Consider the following 19,235-nt stretch of genomic DNA (forward strand, 5'->3'; position numbering starts at 1 on the left):
ATGTAACAGAGGGAATATGGTCATTTTTAAAAAATAAAACATTGTTCAGACTTAAATATAAATAACACGGAAGTAATGTAAGTTATTTATTCTTTCACGGCCCGGGGGGGTTGGGGACCACTGATTTAACAGACATGAACCCCAAATGTTGTCCACTGAAACCTATAATCTTGGGCAAGTTTGTTGACTCTCTGAACTCAGTTTCCCGAACTGAAAATTGAGAATAACAATACCTACACCATGAGGGAATTTGAGTGGGTATTGAATGAGATAATATAAAATAATGACATGCCATACAGTAATTTTTTAATACATTGTGACTGATAATGTCTTCTGTAACCAATCACCTGTTTAGAGGTCAATCAGACAATGAGACATGAAAACACATACTGCTCTGAAGGAAAATGCAGCCGCCCATGAAACATCGAAAGGCCAATCTAAGGCCATTTATGGGAGAGGGCGGAGTGGCCAGCATACAGTATCAGTTTAGAAACGGAGAGACTTGCAACCACAAATGCATGGCATTCTTACTCCTTCATCCTTACCTACTCCTGAGCAGCCAGGCCAGGCACGGGGGACACAATGACCTCCCAGCCCTTTGAAACTTCAGCCAGGAATATTTGCTGTCACTGGCACACGCGATGAGGACAGCAACATTCTCCTGCAGGAGACAAAACTCTTTATCCGCCAGCGTCCCTCTGCCCTGCCAATGAGCAGAAAGTGGGCCCTCTCCTCTTGGTCCAATTTCACACATTAGTTTTTCAGCATTAATAAATTGGTTACATTTGCCCTGCTTTTGGAAGGCAAGGTTTCTAATAACACTCTAATCCGTTCAGAGGACATGATTCACTGGCATGCAGGCTCTTGTTACCTGCTCTCACCCTAGGCTGCGGAAGGCCCCACATATTAGCAGGGGTCAGGCGCTTGCCTGGGCCGGGGCAGAGTCAGGACAAGGGCCATGGCTCCGAGGTACTGTCACGGAGCTCAAAGATTTCCCTTTGGAGGGAGAACAGATAACTCGGGGGCTGGGCAGCGGGCAGCTTTCTTCAGCTGTCAATCCTACCTGGTTTGCATATAGATTGAGAAAATGTGTGAGATTTTACCAGGAGAATCAGTCCAGGGAATTCCATGGGGGGGGGGGGGCGGGTGGAAAGGGGGTGAGAGAGAAAAAAATGTGTGAAGCAGATGTCTGCATTCAGTGTGCCTCGCATGGCCTCCTTTGTGGAGCCAGGAGCTTGGGAACGGACAGTGGGACCAGGGACAGAGTGTCATGATCTCTTTCTCTGTGAGGCAGCGTTTCACTCGCCCTGGACTTAGGTGTGAAAGCACCAGGGCCAGGGGTAGCTCTGGGCGCAAGATCAAGGGCAAGGCCTGGGACAAATGGAATAAAACGGGAGGAAGGGAGGAGGGAACAATGGGAACAAGAAACAGGAGAATTAAGAGACCCAGAGGAGATAAATTAAATATCCTCTAATAGATATTTTATGCTCGTGATAAAAGTTTTTTTACATAGCAAGTACGTATAGAATCTAGTTCCTGCCCTCCGGGAGTTTATAGATCAGTTTTAAGAACTCAGCTGCCTGACCTGTGGTGGCGCAGTGGATAAAGCATCGACCTGGAAATGCTGAGGTTGCCGGTTCGAAACCTGGGCTTGCCTGGTCAAGGCACATATAGGAGTTGATGCTTCCAGTTCCTCCCCCCTTCTCTCTCTCTATCTCTCCTCTCTGGCTCTCCCTCTCCTCTCTAAAATGAATAAATAAATTAAAAAAAAAAAAAAAAGAACTCAGCCACAGAACTCAGTTCTGAAACAGAGTCTGACAGGGTAGAACACAGACATCAGTGCCACGGGGCATGGTGAAGAGCTCCAAGGCTATTGTGTGGGGATTAGTGGAAGAAGTGGGTCCTGAGAATCTTCTAGGAAGGTAGATGGGATGGAGCAGAGGTGTGGGGAGGGCATTCCTGAATAAACGTAGTGGTACAGAGAGCAGAGGAGGAGGTAAGGATCAGGGAACAAGTGATGGAAAGGCAAATGAGAAGCAGAAGAAAACAAAGAGGCCCAAACAGCCACTCAAGGTTGCCTTAGCTACCACACAAACCACAGGCTACCTTGGACCTTTTCATCCAAAGGAATTACAACTGGAAGCTTCCTGTAGGATTCTATAAACCCAAGCAAGCCACCAACACAGCAGCCCAGCTCCAGGCTCAGAGGAAGGAAGGCAAGAGTGGCTTGTGCCCACGGAGGAAGAGGAGGGCATGCTCCCCTTTTCTGGGGCAACAAGCTGGCCTCATGCTGTGGTCTCCACCCAGGACTCCTGGAGCCACTACTCCTCTCAGAGTCCCACTGGTAGATCCCAAGTGCCCCCTGCCCCCACTTCCTACCATACCCTTCTCTCTGTGGCTCTCAGGATTCCCAGGAAAGAAGGACTTTTCCTTTTCTGTTTTTCCCAACTTTTTATTTGGAAAAAAAAATTTTAATCTTCTCAAAGGTTTAAAGAATGCCATAACGAACACAAGGCACACTTGAATTATTTTTCCAATTATTGACAGGTGATTCCATACACAGTGATGTGCTGATAAACCAGGAATACAGGCATGGGTGGGGGAAGGTAACTCTCATTTGCAGAATTTACCAATTTCTGTGGTGTAAAAACCACTACCATGGCTGATTTCAAGCTATTGAAATGAAGCCAGTAGTCTAACAAATGGTTTGCAAAATCCTGAATACTTATCTGCTCTCAGGAGCTGGTAAGAGCCAGTTTTAGTACACGGAATTTTTCCTAAACTGTTTTCAGTAACTTGGAGATATCATGGCACTGAAACAAATAACTTCAGCATGTGTCTCCTAGAATAAGGACATTCTCAAACCTAATTACAACAGTGTTATCACACTTAAGAAAAAATTAGCAACACATTTCATATTTATTATGTAATATACATTTCCCACTAAAATTTTCCCAATTATTCTCCAAATGTCATTTGTAGCATTTAAAATTTTTTTATTTAGAAAATTAAAAAAAATTTTTTTTTACAGGGACAGAGAGTCAGAAAGAGGAACAGACAGACAGGAACGGAGAGATGAGAAGCATAGTCATTAGTTTTTTGTTGCGACAGCTTAGTAGTTCATTGATTGCTTTCTCATATGTGCCTTGACCGTGGGCCTACAGCAGACCGAGAAACCCCTTGCTTGAGCCAGTGATCTTGGGTCCAAGCTGATGAGCTGTTTTTTTGCTCAAGCCACGCTCAAGCTGGAGACCTCGGGGTCTCAAACCTGGGTCCTCCGCATCCCAGTCCGACGCTCTATCCACTGCGCCACAGCCTGGTCAGGCTAGAAAATTAAATTTAATTTGATGACATTGATTAATAAAAGTACATAGGTTTCAGGTGAACATCTCTATAGCACTTGAACTGCGGATTGTGTTGTGTGCCCATCACCCAAAGTCAAATCATTTTCTGTTACCGTGTATTTGTCCCTCTTTACTCTCCTCCTACCAAATCCCTTGTCCTGGTAACCACTTGACTTTTATTCATGTCCATGACTTATAGCATTTTTTTTAAATCAAGAATCCAATAAAGTTTTCATGTTGCATGTGGTATTTGCTTCAGTTTCTGTTAATCTAGAATGGTCCCTGACTTCTCTTTTAGTTGTAGTGTTTTTTTATGACATTGACTTTTATGAAGAATCCAGGCCAATTGTTGATAGAATGTGTTACATTCTGTATTTATATGGTTGTTTTTCATGATTGAATTAAAGTTAAATGTTTTTGGGGTTTTTTTTAGCAAAAATAATCCAAAGCTGTACCTCATATCGGGTGGGTTTTATATCCAAAGGCTTAAATAATGTCAGATTGTTCTATTATTGGTGATGCTAACACTTAGTTAAAACAGTAACTACCAAATCTCTCCATTAAAAAAAAAAAGGTACCTTCCCCTCTTTGTAAACAATAATTTGTGAGGAGACAGACTGATGCTGTGTGATCATCTTGTTATTCAAACACCTTTTGCTCAGCACTTAGCGTCTGTTGCTGACCCTTGCCTGAATCAATTATTATATTGGAGGCTAAAATGAAGTGACTTTTTAATTCTCTCTCTCCTACATTTATTAGAGGGAATTCTTTTCCTGAAAAGTCTCTCTTTTTTAGTATAATTATGAATTCATGATTTTTTTTTCCAAAAACCTTTAATGGATTATAATCCATTACTGTCATTTTCTTTTCTTTTCTTTTTTTTTTTTTTTTTTTTTCATTTCTGAAGCTGGAAACGGGGAGAGACAGTCAGACAGACTCCCGCATGCGCCCGACCGGGATCCACCCGGCACGCCCACCAGGGGCGATGCTCTGCCCACCAGGGGGCGATGCTCTGCCCATCCTGGGCGTCGCCATATTGCGACCAGAGCCACTCTAGCGCCTGAGGCAGAGGCCAAGGAGCCATCCCCAGCGCCCGGGCCATCTTTGCTCCAATGGAGCCTCGGCTGCGGGAGGGGAAGAGAGAGACAGAGAGGAAAGCGCGGCAGAGGGGTGGAGAAGCAAGTGGGCGCTTCTCCTGTGTGCCCTGGCCGGGAATCGAACCCGGGTCCTCCGCACGCTAGGCCGACGCTCTACCGCTGAGCCAACCGGCCAGGGCCTGTCATTTTCTTTTTGATGCTCAAATTATCCCAAACTTGGCCAGTGGGAACCCCTTCAAGCAAGATCCTGTGTCCTTTTGACATGACCTCATTAATTTTTAAGTATTTCCTTTCTTTCTGGCACACCAAGATTCCCTTGTGTTGGCCCTGCACCAGAGCCAGAGCTGTTATTTCTTCAAAGAGCCATGATTTCTTCAGTGGCAACTGATATCTAGAAATCAAGGTCTGGGTGCTAGGTGTGCTCATTGCTGCGGCGATGTTACTGCTCTTAGGTCCTTGCTCTTGACATGACTAGAGGGAAACTTATAAATATAATATAATATAATTAATATAATATAACATAACATAACATATGTGTGTGTGTGTGTGTGTGTGTGTGTGTATAGTAATTCCTTAACCCCTGTATCCCAGAATGTAATCTTATTTAGAGATAGGATCTTTTCAGAGATAACTAAGTAAACATGAAATCATTAAGGTGGGCTCTAATTCAATATGACTGGTGTCCCTATAAAACGAAGAAATTTGGACATAGAGGGATTTACAGAGGGAAAATGATATAAAAACACAGGGTGAAGATGGTCATCTTCTGGCCAAGGAGAGAAACCTGCAACAGATCCTTCTCTCACAGACCTTGGGAGGCACTGGCTCTGCTGACACCTCGGTTTTGGTCTGAGCTGTGAGATGATACATTTCTGTGGTGTAAGCCACCCACTTTGCAGTACTTTGTTCTGGCAGCTCTAGCAAACTAATACACTACCATCATAAACTGCCACAAATTTAGCATCTCAAAACAACACATATTTACTTTATATTTCTCTATAAGTCTAGTATGGATCTCAGTCAAAGTATTGGGCTAAAATCAAGATGTCAGCAGAGCCGAATTGCCTTCTGGAGTCTGTAGGAGAGAATCTGTGTTCTTACTCATTTGGGTTGTTGGCAGTATCTGTTCCTCGTGACTGTAGGACGATGCTCACCGTTTCCTTACTGTCAGCTGAGGGGTATTCTCAGCTTCTGGAGGCCACCTGCATGCTTTGACTCATGACCCCCTTGCTCTATCTTCAGAACCAGCAATGGCAGGTTGATTCCTTGTCATGATTTGACTCCCTCCTACCTCTCCTTCCCTTGCTGCATCTCTCTTACGTACTCTTCTGCTTTCCTCTTTCACTTTAAGGGCCCATGTGATTTCACGGGGCCCACACAGATAATCCAGAATGATCTCCCTAAACACAGGTAACCTTAATTCTATCTGCAAAGTTCCCTTTGCCATATAATATGTTCAGAGGTTCCAGCTGTGGATATTTTGAAAAGAGGGGCATTATTCTGCTTACCACACGATGACATAAATACATTTAGTTTATTTGCTTTGTCCAACAAAAGACACAGAATAGTTTCAGAATTCCATTAGCATTAGCATTATTAAAAAATGACCAACTAAGTAAAATTAGAATTTCTTTGAAGTTCTTTTTATCCCTAGAGTTTTCCCACTGAGAAAGTGGCTTCTTTCATCTGTTTGGTTACATTATGAATTGGATGGCCCGATTCATTTGTTTCTGTTCATGTTCAGGCGTAAGGCTTGTTTCGTATTTTTAATCTTTTCACATTTAATTTTATTTTGTGAATAAAATAAATTTATATAATTCAGAAGTCAAAACTGTATGAAAAGAAATACCTAGAGAAGTCTCATCTGTATCTCTATTCCATCTCCTAAACCCCAAGGACTGCTGTGCTGTGGGCCTGTTTGTCTGACTGCTCTCCCGGCTGCTACATAACTAGTCTTTGAAGTACAGATAGCAAATAAGCATTAGTACAAATCTATCATTGTTTTCATCAACTACAGCCATTTATTGCAGATAAAATACTGAACAAAAAAAGAACAGAGCAGACTCTGCCCCAAGGTGTGACAGTCTCCAAGGGGAAACAGACCTGAAATGCTACCAGCGAGCGAGGCCAAGCTCAGAGCTAGAAAATCAGCTCTGAAATAGAACATGAAAGGCCTTTGTTACCAGGCTAAGAAGCCTGAATTCTGTCTTGTAGGAGCCAATGGGAGGATTTTTCTTTTTCTTTTTTTTATATAAGTCATTGTTTGAAAAATAGTACAAAAAGTCTATTTTGACTATGGTTAATAATATTATAGATATTTATTACTGCAAATTGCTTTCTTTCTTTTTTTTACAAAGCCATATGTACTTTATATGTTTAATAGGTTATTAAACATATGTTTAATAGGTTATTAAACCTATTCATGCTAATACTTTTTAACCAATGCATAGTGTTTCACAGGATAAATTTGTATAACTTATTTAGCAATTTCCCTATTGAATACACAGATTGTTTTTTAATTTTACAACATTACAAAGAAGCTAGTAATGCATATTGTTATTCAACCACCCTTGTACCTTTGCTCCCACAAAGGTACTTCCTTAACAAACAAAAACTCATAGACACAGACAACAGAGGTTACCAGAGGGAACAGGTTGGGGATGGTAAAGCATAAAGGGGGTCAAATATATGACAGAAGATTTGACTTCGGGTGTTGGGTACACAATGCAAAATACAGATGATGTATCATGGAACTGTACACTTGAAACCTATATAAGTTTATAACCAATGTCACCCCAATAAATTTAAATTTTAAAATAAATATTTCTGTAGCTGTGGCTCTCAAATCTAAATATATATTAGAATGACCTGGAGGTCTTCTTAAAACACAGACTCCTGGACACCACTCCCAGAGTATCTGATTTAGTAGGTCAGTGGTGGGCCTGAAATCTGCCTTTTTAATAAGCTCTCAGGTGATGCTGATGCTGTTGGTCTAGACCAAACATTGAGAACTGACTTTCTTTTTTTTTAAAACTGTACTTTTATTTTTAAGGTTTATTTATTGATTTTTAGAAAGAGGTGAGAGAGAGAGAAAGTGGGGAGAGAAGCAGGAAGCATCAATTTGTAGTAGTTGCTCCTATATGTGCCTTGACTGGGCAAGCCCAGGGTTTTGAACTGGTGACCTCAGTGGTCCAGGTCAATGCTTTATCCACTGTGCCACCGCAAGTGAGGCTAGAACTCTCTTTCTATAGGATGGATTCCTAAATTTAGAAAGTTGGCTTAACGTTTATGCAGATTTTTTACTTTGATGAATCTTGCATGTTATCTTGCACAAAGATTGTATCAGTTTACATCCCCACCTGCAGTGCATGAACATAACCTTTCCCTCAACTTGGCTGACACCGGCTAGTCTTATTGTTATTGGTTTTTCTTTTCTTTCTTCTTCTTTTTTTCTAATCAAATGGTAAAAATTGGAATCTCATTATTGAACTATTTTACACTAGCCTAAGTGTCTTTTCATTATTTTTACAGTAACTTCTGCTTTTTTTAAAAAAAAAAAATCTTATTACAAGTATAATGTTTATTGCAAGATATGAAAGAAATCTGAATAAGCAAAAAGAAGATAAAGTCACCCATAATTCCACCATACATAGATCACCATAGTACCATTTGGTGTATTTTATAACCTTTTTTCATTTGATAACATACTGTGAACATTTTTTTCCATATCATACCATTATCTATTCTTTTCCAACATCAGCTTAAATGGCTGCATCATATTAATGGAATGTTTCTGAATGAGAATTGACATTTACAAAATGTTTGGGGAAGATTGATCTAGCAGTAGGATTTATAATGGAGAAAGCCTGGGGTCAAGGAGAAGTTAGGAATCTATTTAAATAATACAAGGGGTGGTGACAATAGGATTAGATCATAAGGAGTAAGTACAGGAAACATTGGGAAGAAAGACTCAACCACCTTGCTAGCACCTTTAGTGGAGGTTGAGGACTGAGTCCCAGCTAAAGCCAGCAGGAGTGCCCTGGCTTTCAGGATCATAAACTTGGGAGATGCCTAGAAAGAGATAGATCATATTTTTCATCTCTGATACATGAATTTATCTTGGTGTAAAGGTTTAGGGATGGAAGTTAACTTTCTAGACAAATAACTTCATTTAGGAGAGCAGCCTAGAGCCCAGGCTTGATGTTCATTTCAATGTAGGAATTAATTATTTGAGAGACCCTGTGGTGAGGTAGAAAGATCATATGCTTGAATATTAAAAAGACAGCTTTGTGCTTCACCACTTTATTGTGAACTTAAGCAAAACTCTTAAACTCCTTGAGCTTTTTTTCTCCATAGAATAAGAGTGATAATATATTTTTTATAAAGTTGTTGTGAAAATTAAATTAGATGATGTACATAAGATGCTGGTCCATAGGCAGCAAGTACTTAAGAAGTGGTGGTTTCTGCCTGACCAGTTGTGGTGCAATGGATAGAGCGCTGACCTGGGATGCTGAGGTCCCACATTTGAAACCCCCAGGTTGTGACTTGAGTGCAGCAGACTCACCAGCTTGAGCGTGGGGTTGCCAGCTTGAGTGTGGGGTCATATCAATGGTTGCTTGCTTGAAGACTAAGGTCACTGGCTCAGTGGAGCCCTCCCCCACCCCTGCATCTAGGCACATATGAGAAGCAATCAATGAACAACTAAAGTGATACTACTACAAGTTGATGCTTCTCATCCCAGTCCCTCTCTCTCTTTCTTGAAAAAAAAAAGTGGTGGTTTCTTTTATCATTGTGAAAATTGCAATATAGAGTAACAGCATGCCTATAAGTCATCCCACAACTTGGCCCTCTCTACACTTGTGTCCAACTTAGCCATGTCTGTTTGGTGATAAAATGAAACTCATCAATGAAAAGTTAATTTTTGAAACAGTCCCATTAGTGAGTAGCTGTCTGCACTGGGGCTGCCCCAGAGATGAGCTTTGGGGTGGCTGGAGGAGAGATTCGGGGTGTGCTGATACCCCAAAGGAGGCTAGAGCCCACTGCAGAGGTGTACCTAGCCGAAGCAACAGGACCTTAATCAATACTGACTGACTTGGTTCTTTCTTTTTCTTCTTTCCTTCCCCTTCCACTGGCTCAATATTTATCTATTGTCTCAAAACACAGACACTGATTATAAGAAGTCTGTAGGAAATCAATCTCTCTCAGTTGCAGTCTTTCCTTCCTTAGAGTGGAGATTACTTCCCAGGGTAAGTCTGAGGCGCAAATGGGGTATTGCATTTGAAAGTGCCTACTGTGATATCCAAGAGGAGTGTATCCGTACTGTTGGGTTTCTTTTGGGAACCTCTCTAAGGCTATCTCCTTATAGGCTTGCAGTAAGTCAACCATGCGAGAAAATGGAGTTGCTTCAGCTTCCAGGAAACCATCTAGTAGATGATTAACAGAGACATCAAGCTAGCCATCACTCCCACCCCCCAACTTTCCACAAACAACAACTGTCTGACATAGCAAGCAACACAGAATAGCCATCGTCCTAACTTAACTCCTGTCCCTTGAGGTTGGAGGAAGAGAAAATTTAGGCTCAATCACTACCTCCCCATTTGCCTTAGATGACACAAAGCACATTTCTACATGGTGGTCAGCAAATGCTTCTTTAGAGAACTTAGGGCGCCGGTGGGTCTGCAAGAAGAAGTGAACCAGCATTTATTTGTTAGGTATATTGGACCATAGGTCCAGCCCTGTTATATGCCCTTGTTTAATCTTACTTTCACAACAAGCCCATGAGATGGTATTATCTTCATTTATCAGATGAGGAAACAAAGACTCAGAAAGATTAAGGTGATGCACAGCACAGTCAGTAATAGCTATTCCCCACTTTCCTACCTTTCTTTTAATTTCATTTCTATCACCCTGGTGGCTTTACAACCAATAAACCCCAGGCAACACCAAAGAAGCAGCAGCACGTGGACCATACTTGCATTTTTGGACCTGTCTGTTCAGTTTCACTGGAGCCCAGGAAAGTTAAATTCAGTGGCCATAGGATTAAACTCGATTGTCGATCTACTGTGTACTGTCAGGTCCACATGGTTGAGACCGTGAACAATAAAGGTGGAGAATTATATTTTTAAATTAAAGCCTGACTGGGTTACTCATTTGTTTAAAAATATATATTTTTATACAGTGTGAATTATTATGTTTTCAAAAGTGAAATGCGTGGAAATGTGCTGTTTCTGGCTGCCCTGTCTCCCTACCCCTGTCTCGTACCCTGTGTGTGAATGTGATGGCTTTCTTCCCCCCAGAGATGCTCAGAGCTGCTTTCTGCCCCTCCTCTGCTTCCCAGGGCAGCCGTCATTCCTCCACCACAGCACACCTCAGGCCCCACAGACACTCCTCCACGGAATGATTGCTTCGATACTTTTATACGCTTTCAAGAATATCAGTGGAGAACTGCTTGTTGATCCCGAGTGGGGAATGCTCCCTTACAAAGCAATTTGCAGGTGATGGAAGAATGTGGAGGCAACCTTCTCTGCTTCCTGCCCACCTGACACTCTCTGAACCGGGCCCACCCTCTCTACTACTTCCTTTTCTAAGTATTTCTGATGAAGCTAACTTTCTGTTTCTCAGACACTGATCACTTGAAATGATCGATCATTTGAAATGCTTGATCACTCGATAAACACTTGATCACTCTAGTTTTCATTAGATCTTTCTCTAGTTTAGACATTCTATTTTGAAATCCAAATATGGAAAGAGTCAGTTGTTCCCCAAGTGCTTGAAGTCCCAAGAGACATAGATGCCACTGCTGATACCTTCTTCTACCCACCATGCCTGGAGAAATGGTGGTGGGGCTGGCACGTCACTACCCACAGCCGGAGCCATGGACGCTGGTGATCATGCTGTTCTTGGTTGCCAGTGCTCAGCACTGAGCGCTGCATGAAGAGTGTGGTTTCGGGGGCCTGTCTTGCTCCAGACACCATGCTAGTGGAATACAGGGTTTGACTAACCCTACCCACAACCTCTCTAGAAGACTCAACCCCGCATGCCTAGAGAATGAAGACTTTCTAAGGACCTCTTTCTTCTCCTGTACTACCGAGGAAAAAACTGAGCTCAGAGAGCTTAAATGATTTGCCCAAGATCACATAGAAAATAAGTGACAGTGGCACAAGCAACCCAGTCCTCTGCCTCCAAGTTCAATGCACTTCCCATGTCTCCACAGCTGGCTAGAGTTTCATAGACTTCTCAATGCTGATTCTAATCCCTATGTTTTGTTCCACGCATTGCTCTGTAGAATTCACAATGGAAATGAAGCCAGGGTGTAGGAAAATGGTATCTTGACATCTGCTGTTTTATTAGTATGTGTCAACTTTCCAAACCCTGATGCTCCTTTCCTGCCCAAGAACTAAGAAAGCTGCTGCCTGGGTTGCAGCCACAGTATCTGAGCCCTCTGGTTACTCCTCAACTCCCCCAGATCTGGCCACTGAGTCAGAGGGAATATAGCACAGCACTGTTTCCTTACAATAGGCGTCACCTTTCATAAACATAGAACTCTTCCTGCCCGCCTGACACTCTCTGAACCGGGCCCACCCTCTCTACTACTTCCTTTTCTAAGTATTTCTGATGAAGCTAACTTTCTGTTTCTCAGACACTGATCACTTGAAATGATCGATCATTTGAAACGCTTGAAACAAAACTAAAGATCTATTTATATGAGCACAAGTTCACATTTAAATGGCTAATAAATAAAATTTAGAGCAAGATTTTTTTAAAATAGTTAAAATTGAGATGAGTTAACCTTTTCAACTTAAGCCTCTCCTTCATTTTCATATACTGCTTTGGGAAGGAATGCTTATCTACTCTTCTCAGTATGAAGGTCAGAAAGTATTCCTCTCTCTGACACTGAAAGTCTGCTGCAGGGTTTTCCTCTAGGGAACATGTGATCTGTCACTCCACATGTTTCCTGCTCATTCCAGCAAAGTTTGTTCTGTGCTTTTTCAGTGTGGACTCCTACTTTATGTTTAAAAACAAACAAACAAACAAACAAACAAACAAAATAAAACCTACTTGTGTTACTCTTAAAGTAGAACCAAAAATCCTACGCTCTTACAAAAGTTAATTTTTAAATACACTGAAATAAAGCATTATGTGAGTTTTAGAGACATTGATTTCATGATGGGTATTCAGACCACCCCATGAATACTGTTCAAACATATCTATTCTAGTATCTTGCCACCATTTTTAGGTGAGTGATTTTTAAGACATTGTTTATTCACCCTTCCAGGAAAATGGCACCAGGACCAAATTGGAAGAATGACCGACAGACCAAAGAATTATACTTAAATCAATAAAGTATAGTAGGTGGCCACTCAGGATGAAGAAATCCAGACAAGTGACAAAAAAGACACCAATCAGCAATCATTTTGCAAGTATGTACATATTTACTGTGTGCCGTGTGTGAATGAATGAGATTGTTTGACTGTAGGGTCAGCTAGTTTAAATAAAGGAGGAAACTGTTGTAAGGACATCAAGATCTCACATGAATTAGAGCTGGAAGCTAAAAGGCCATCAGAGGCTGAGGCTGCCCTTCACCCACCACGCTCTGTATGGACAGAAGGTCCCCAGTTTCTGATCCTCTGTGTGTAGCTCATGCTCTGCCAGGAACAGCATGTTCTCTGACTCCATTCTTGACCTTAAATGCGAGTCTGGCTTGCCATGATGTAGGCTGAGGTCCTGATTCTGCTTGTCTTTTATGCCTGGTTCTCACAAATAATTGGTCCAGGTACTGAGTGTTCCAATATCAAATTTCAGAAAGAGGACTGTGATTGGTCCAGCTTGGATCAGGAGCAAACCAATTAGCTGTAGTGATGGAGTTACATGTCACAAGCATGGCCATCTTAGCAGGCTTATCGTAGGGGAGTTACCAGAGAAAAATGATGAGGAATATTTAATTTAAGCACCAATTATGTGCTTTCTACAGAGCAGTGTGTGGAACAAAACACAGGGATTAGAATCAGCATTGACAAGACTTTCAGATCCAAGCTCTGCCATTTTCTCATCTAGACAAGTCAAATAACTCTCAACTTTGATTCTCTAATCTGTAGAATGGAAACAATAACTATCTTAAAGTGTTATAGTGAAGATTAAATGAAACGATGGTGCCAACTGTTTGGCAAAGGAAGTTACTAAAAACCGCTAGTTTCCTTTTGCTTGCATATGTTAGGCTGAAAAGCAAATTTATAAGCATCACATCTAATAAGTGTTTTCATGACAATTTTAATGGTAAAAAGCAATCCAGTAGTGTTTACACTGCTGAAAACCAAGAATTCTCTAAACAGAAAGAGAGGGTATTAAACAATAGGAACTATCCCAGAATCTCTTTTTGGCACCAAATAACAATATTAGTAATTAACATTTACATAGTGCTTTATAGCCTGGAAACTGTTTTTCACTGATATTGTCTCTTTTCATTCTCATAATGACCTTGTAAGACTGCAATTCTTAGTAGCTTCCTTTTATAGCTGAGGTTATATAAACTAGTGAAGGTCACATGGTTTGTAGTGGACAGATATGGGATTCAAACCCAGGCCCTTTGACTCTAAAATTTATTAGATAATAATAGGACCTGTCTATGGGGTTATTGTGAGGAATAAATAAAATAAACATATAAAGGACCTGATAAACATTAGGCATTATAACAGACAAACCTTCTGCTTGTTCTGAATGCCTCAAAAGAAATTTTTGAGAGATGACGTCAGAGTAATGGCGCAGTAGGAAGCGATACCGATAAATCTCCCCCAAAACTCAACAAGATCTTCAACCAGAAACAGAAAAACCTATCCTTGGAGCCTCCAGATGTTTCGCAATACACCCGAAGGTATGGTCGAGTGAAAAATTGGCTAAATATATAATCAAACCCCGAAGGAAATAGGGAGTAAGAAATGCCCCGCCTTCCTCACTAACTTAAATAGGGCTGCTTTTACTGGGAACTGAGAATATAGAAACTGAGGTGGGCAAAGGGGGTGAATAGATCCAGGCCAAGGGAAAAACGGCTGAACCAGGCTGTGGCACGGAGATCCAAGCCGAGAAAAAACTGTGCCTGTGGCAACCCAGTCAATATAAGCTAACACTTGCACCAAACCCAGACAAAAAAAGACAAGTGGGGCAGCCATTTTCCCCGATCTCCTGGTCGGCGCACGCAGATAGTGGGCGAAAGATTCCTCCAAGTACCTCAGCAGTGGGCGTGCGTGTTACCCCACAGAGAGGCAGAGCCAGAGGCCTTTGTGTGGGCCAAAAGCAGAATCTCGGGCCGCCCCAGCACCCTGAAAAAGCCACGCATGGGGAGGGAGCGAGAGCCAATTCCAACGCTGGAACTTTTCTGTGTGGGCGGGGATTTCACTCAGAGGGTGAGGTGGCTGGCCTGATATCCTGGTCGGCGTGCACGGAGAGTGGGCAAGAGATTCCTCCCAGTACCTCAGGAGTGGGAACCCGTGTTATCCCACAGAGGGGCAGAGTCAGGAGCCTTTGTGTGGGCCAAAAGCAGAATCTCGGGCTGCCCTAGCGCCCTGAAAAAGCCACGCACGGGGAGGGAGCGAAAGCCAATTCCAACGCTGGAATTTTTCTGTGCGGGTGGAGGTTTTACTCAGAGGGTGAGACTGCCGGCCTGATATCCTGGTCTGTGCACAGATAGTGAGCGAGAGATTCCTCCGGTTGCCTGGGCAGTGCGCGCCCGTGTTATCCCACAGAGGGGCAGAGTCAGGGGCCTTTGTGTGGGCCAAAAGTGGAATCTGCAGGCTGCCCCAGTGCCCTAAAAAAGCCGTGCATGGGGAGAGAATGAGAGCCAATTCCAATGCTGGAACTTTTCTGTGCGGGTGGAGGTTTTACTCAGAGTGTGAGACTTCCAGCCTGATATCCTGGTCTGCGCACAGAGAGTGAGCGAAAGTTTACTCCAAGCGCCCCAGGAGTGGGTGCCCACCCGTGTTACCGGACAGAATGGCAGAGCCAGAGGTCTTTGAGTGGGCAGAAGCCCTGCCTGATTATGCTAGCAGCTCTGACTGACTGAGCCTTGCCCAGAGCCCTGTGCTGAGTGGGAATAGAGTGGGGAGTGGCCAGCTCTTTGAGCCTCTAACTATCCAGGCAGAGGCAGCAACAACCCCATAGCTGGATTATCAGGCTACTAATTGAGGAAGGAAAGACTAGGAGAGAGGCTCCAGGAACACAAACTCTCTCACTGTCGGAGCCTATAAATGCTAATGAGCCTCGACTGCCAACCAGACTGAAGCACAATACATGACATCGCCATAGAGACTTATCAACTGCAAACCTCTACCTGAGCGTGCCAAAGGGGCAAAACCCGGGGTACAGAGTCACCAACCAGTAAGAGGGAAGAAAAGAAAAAGCAAGAAGATAACCTCTCAAAATCAGAATAATCCATAGACTTTATAACCTATCCCATTTTATTATAGTTGTTCGTATGTTTCTCTTATCTTCATTCTTGATTTTTTTTTTTTCTCTTCTAAATTAGTCGTTTAATCTCTGCCGGTCTTACTCTCTCCTCTCCTTGAACTACACTACCCATAAGTATTACATCTCCCATTATCTTTTTTTTCCTCTTCCTTTCTCTCTATGAGGGTTGCACTCTAAAACCCTTAACTCTCTCTCTCTCTCTCTCCTCTTTTTTCTTTTTTCTTCTTTTAGTGGTTCCCTCTTTTTTTTCTCTCTCTCTCTCTTTTCTCCCTCTATATTAGTTTCTTCCTTTCTCCTTTATGTCTCCTCTCATTCAAACCATAATAATGAACAAACTATCTTATCTGGGACTCAAACTTATGTTTGTGGCATTTTGGGTTTTTTTAACTTCACCTTTTTAACAAACTAGCAGTGCTCCCATCCCTGGCTCTCCATTTTATCTATTCTTGTTCCACTAAATAAAATAGTAATTTTTTAATTTGTCCCCCCATTTTCCTGTTTCCCTCTTATTCCTCTCATCATAACTCTTAGTCAACCAACACCTAAAAGCAAATCATTTTATTCTTGACCAAAATTTTTCCTTATTTGCTTTTTGTGGGTCCACACCCCTTTTTTCTGTGTTTTTTTTTTTTTGCCCCTTTATTACTTCTCCCCAATTCAGGCCCTCCATTACAGGCATTGTTTGTTCTATTTAGTACAATATAATTCACAGTTCACCACAAGATTTTCTCAAGAAAGAGGGGAGAGGAGAGGAGAGGAAAAAAGTAGGGGGGGGAGGAATAATTTCCTTTTTTTAATTTTTATTTTATTTAATTTTTCTTTATTTAATATTAATTTTTAAAAAAACTTTGATTTTTTATTTTTTTAACTTTTTTTTCTTTATTAAATCTCATTAATAATATCAACAAAACCACCCTCAGATGCCATTAAGGAAGAGAAAATCGAATATCATGGATACAAAAGAAAGAGAGGTAACACAGATAGATGAGGAAAAATCTATGGAGAAAAAATTTAATATATTGGAAACCCTGGAGTTAAACGACAGAGAATTTAAAATAGAAATCCTAAAAATACTCAGGGTTATACAAGAAAACACAGAATGGCAATTTAGGGAGCTCAGAAAACAACTCAATGAACACAAAGAATATATTCCCAAGGAAATTAAAACTATAAAAACAAAACAAACAGAGATGAAAAACTGAATACACGAGCTGAAAAACAAGGTAACAAGCTTAGCTAATAGAACAGGCCAGATAGAAGGTAGGATTAGTGAAATAGAAGACAAGCAACTTGAGGCACAACAGAGAGAAGAAGAAAGAGACTCAAAAATTTTAAAAAATGAGATAGCCCTACAGGAATTATCTGACTCCATCAAAAAGAATAACATAAGAATAATAGGTATATCAGAGGGAGAAGAGAGAGAAAATGGAATAAAGAACATACTCAAACAAATAATAGATGAGAACTTCCCAAGCCTGTGGAAAGAACTAAAGCCTCAAATTCAAGAAGCAAACAGAACTCCGAGTTTTCTTAACCCCAACAAACCTACTCCAAGGCATATCATAATGAAATTGGCACAAACCAACAGCAAAGAAAAAATTCTCAAGGCAGCCAGGGAAAAGAAGAATACAACATATAAAGGAAGGCCTATTAGATTATCGTCTGATTTCTCAACAGAAACTCTACAAGCTAGAAGAGAGTGGACCCCAATATTTAAAGTCCTGAAAGAGAGGAACTTTCAGCCATGAATACTATACCCATCAAAGCTATCCTTCAAATATGAAGGAGAAATAAAAACATTCACAGATACAGAAAAGATGAGGGAATTCATCATCAGAAAACCCCCACTCCCAGAATTACTAAAGGGGTTCTCCAATCAGATACAAAGAACAAACAAACAAAAAAAAAACCAAAGCCACAAGTAAAAGCTCCAAGAAGAACACAATAAAACCAAATTTAAACTGTGACAACAACAAAAAGAAAGTGGGGGGGGAGAGGATGGAGATTAACAGTAGCAAAGGATGATGGAGTGCAAAAGTACTCACAAAATAGTGCACTACAATGAACAGAGTAGGAACCCTTTTCATTACTTAAAGGTAACCACCATTGAAAAAACCACCACAGAAGCACATGATTTAAAAAAGATAGCAACAGAGGAAAGATGTATGGAATATAACCAAATAAAAACAAAAGATAGAAAGATGAAAAAGAAGGATCAAATAAGACACAAAACTAACATAAAGCAATCTATAAAATGGCAATAGGGAACTCACAAGTGTCAATGATGACACTAAATGTAACAGATTAAACTCACCAATAAAAAGGCACAGAGTAGCAGAATGGATTAAAAAAGAAAATCCAACTGTATGCTGCCTATAAGAAACTCTTCTAAGTAACAAGGATAAAAACAAATTCAAAGTGAAAGGCTGAAAAACAATACTCCAAGAAAATAACACCCAAAAAAAAGCAGGCGTAGCAATACTCATATCTGATAATGTGGATTACAAGACAGCAAAAGTACTCAGAGACAAAAATGGCCATTTCATAATGGCTAAGGGGACACTGAATCAAGAAGACATAACAATTCTTAATATATATGCACCAAACCAAGGAGCACCAAAATATATAAGACAGCTACTTATTGACCTTAAAACAAAACCTGACAAAAATACAATCATACTTGGATACCTCAATACACCCGTGACGGCTCTAGATCGGTCATCCAAACAGAGAATCAACAAAGACATAGTGGCCTTAAACAAAACACTAGAGCACCTGGATATGATAGATATCTACAGGACATTTAATCCCAAAGTGACTGAGTATACATTTTTTTCCACTGTACTTGGATCATTCTCAAGAATTGACTATATATTGGGCCACAAAAACAACATCAGCAAATTCAGAAAAATTGGAGTTGTACCAAGCATGTTTTCTGATCATAAAGCCTTGAAACTAGAATTCAATTACAAAAAAGAGGAAAAAATTCCCATAAAAATGTGGAAACTAAACAACATACTTTTAAAAAATGAATGGGTCAAAGACAAAATAAGTGCAGAGATCAAAAGATATATACAGACAAATTAAAATGACAATACGACATATCAGAATCTATGGGATGCAGCAAAAGCAGTGATAAGAGGGAAGTTCATATCACTTCAGGCATATATGAACAAACAAGAGAGAGCCCAAATGAATCACTTAACTTCACACCTTAAGGAATTAGAAAAAGAAGAACAAAGACAACCCAAAACCAGCCAAAGAAAAGAGATAATAAAAATCAGAGCAGAAATAAATGAAATAGAGAACAGAAAAACTATAGAAAAAATTAATAGAA

The sequence above is a fragment of the Saccopteryx leptura genome, chromosome 3 (assembly GCF_036850995.1).
Source record: "Saccopteryx leptura isolate mSacLep1 chromosome 3, mSacLep1_pri_phased_curated, whole genome shotgun sequence".
Taxonomy (NCBI): Eukaryota; Metazoa; Chordata; class Mammalia; order Chiroptera; family Emballonuridae; genus Saccopteryx; species Saccopteryx leptura.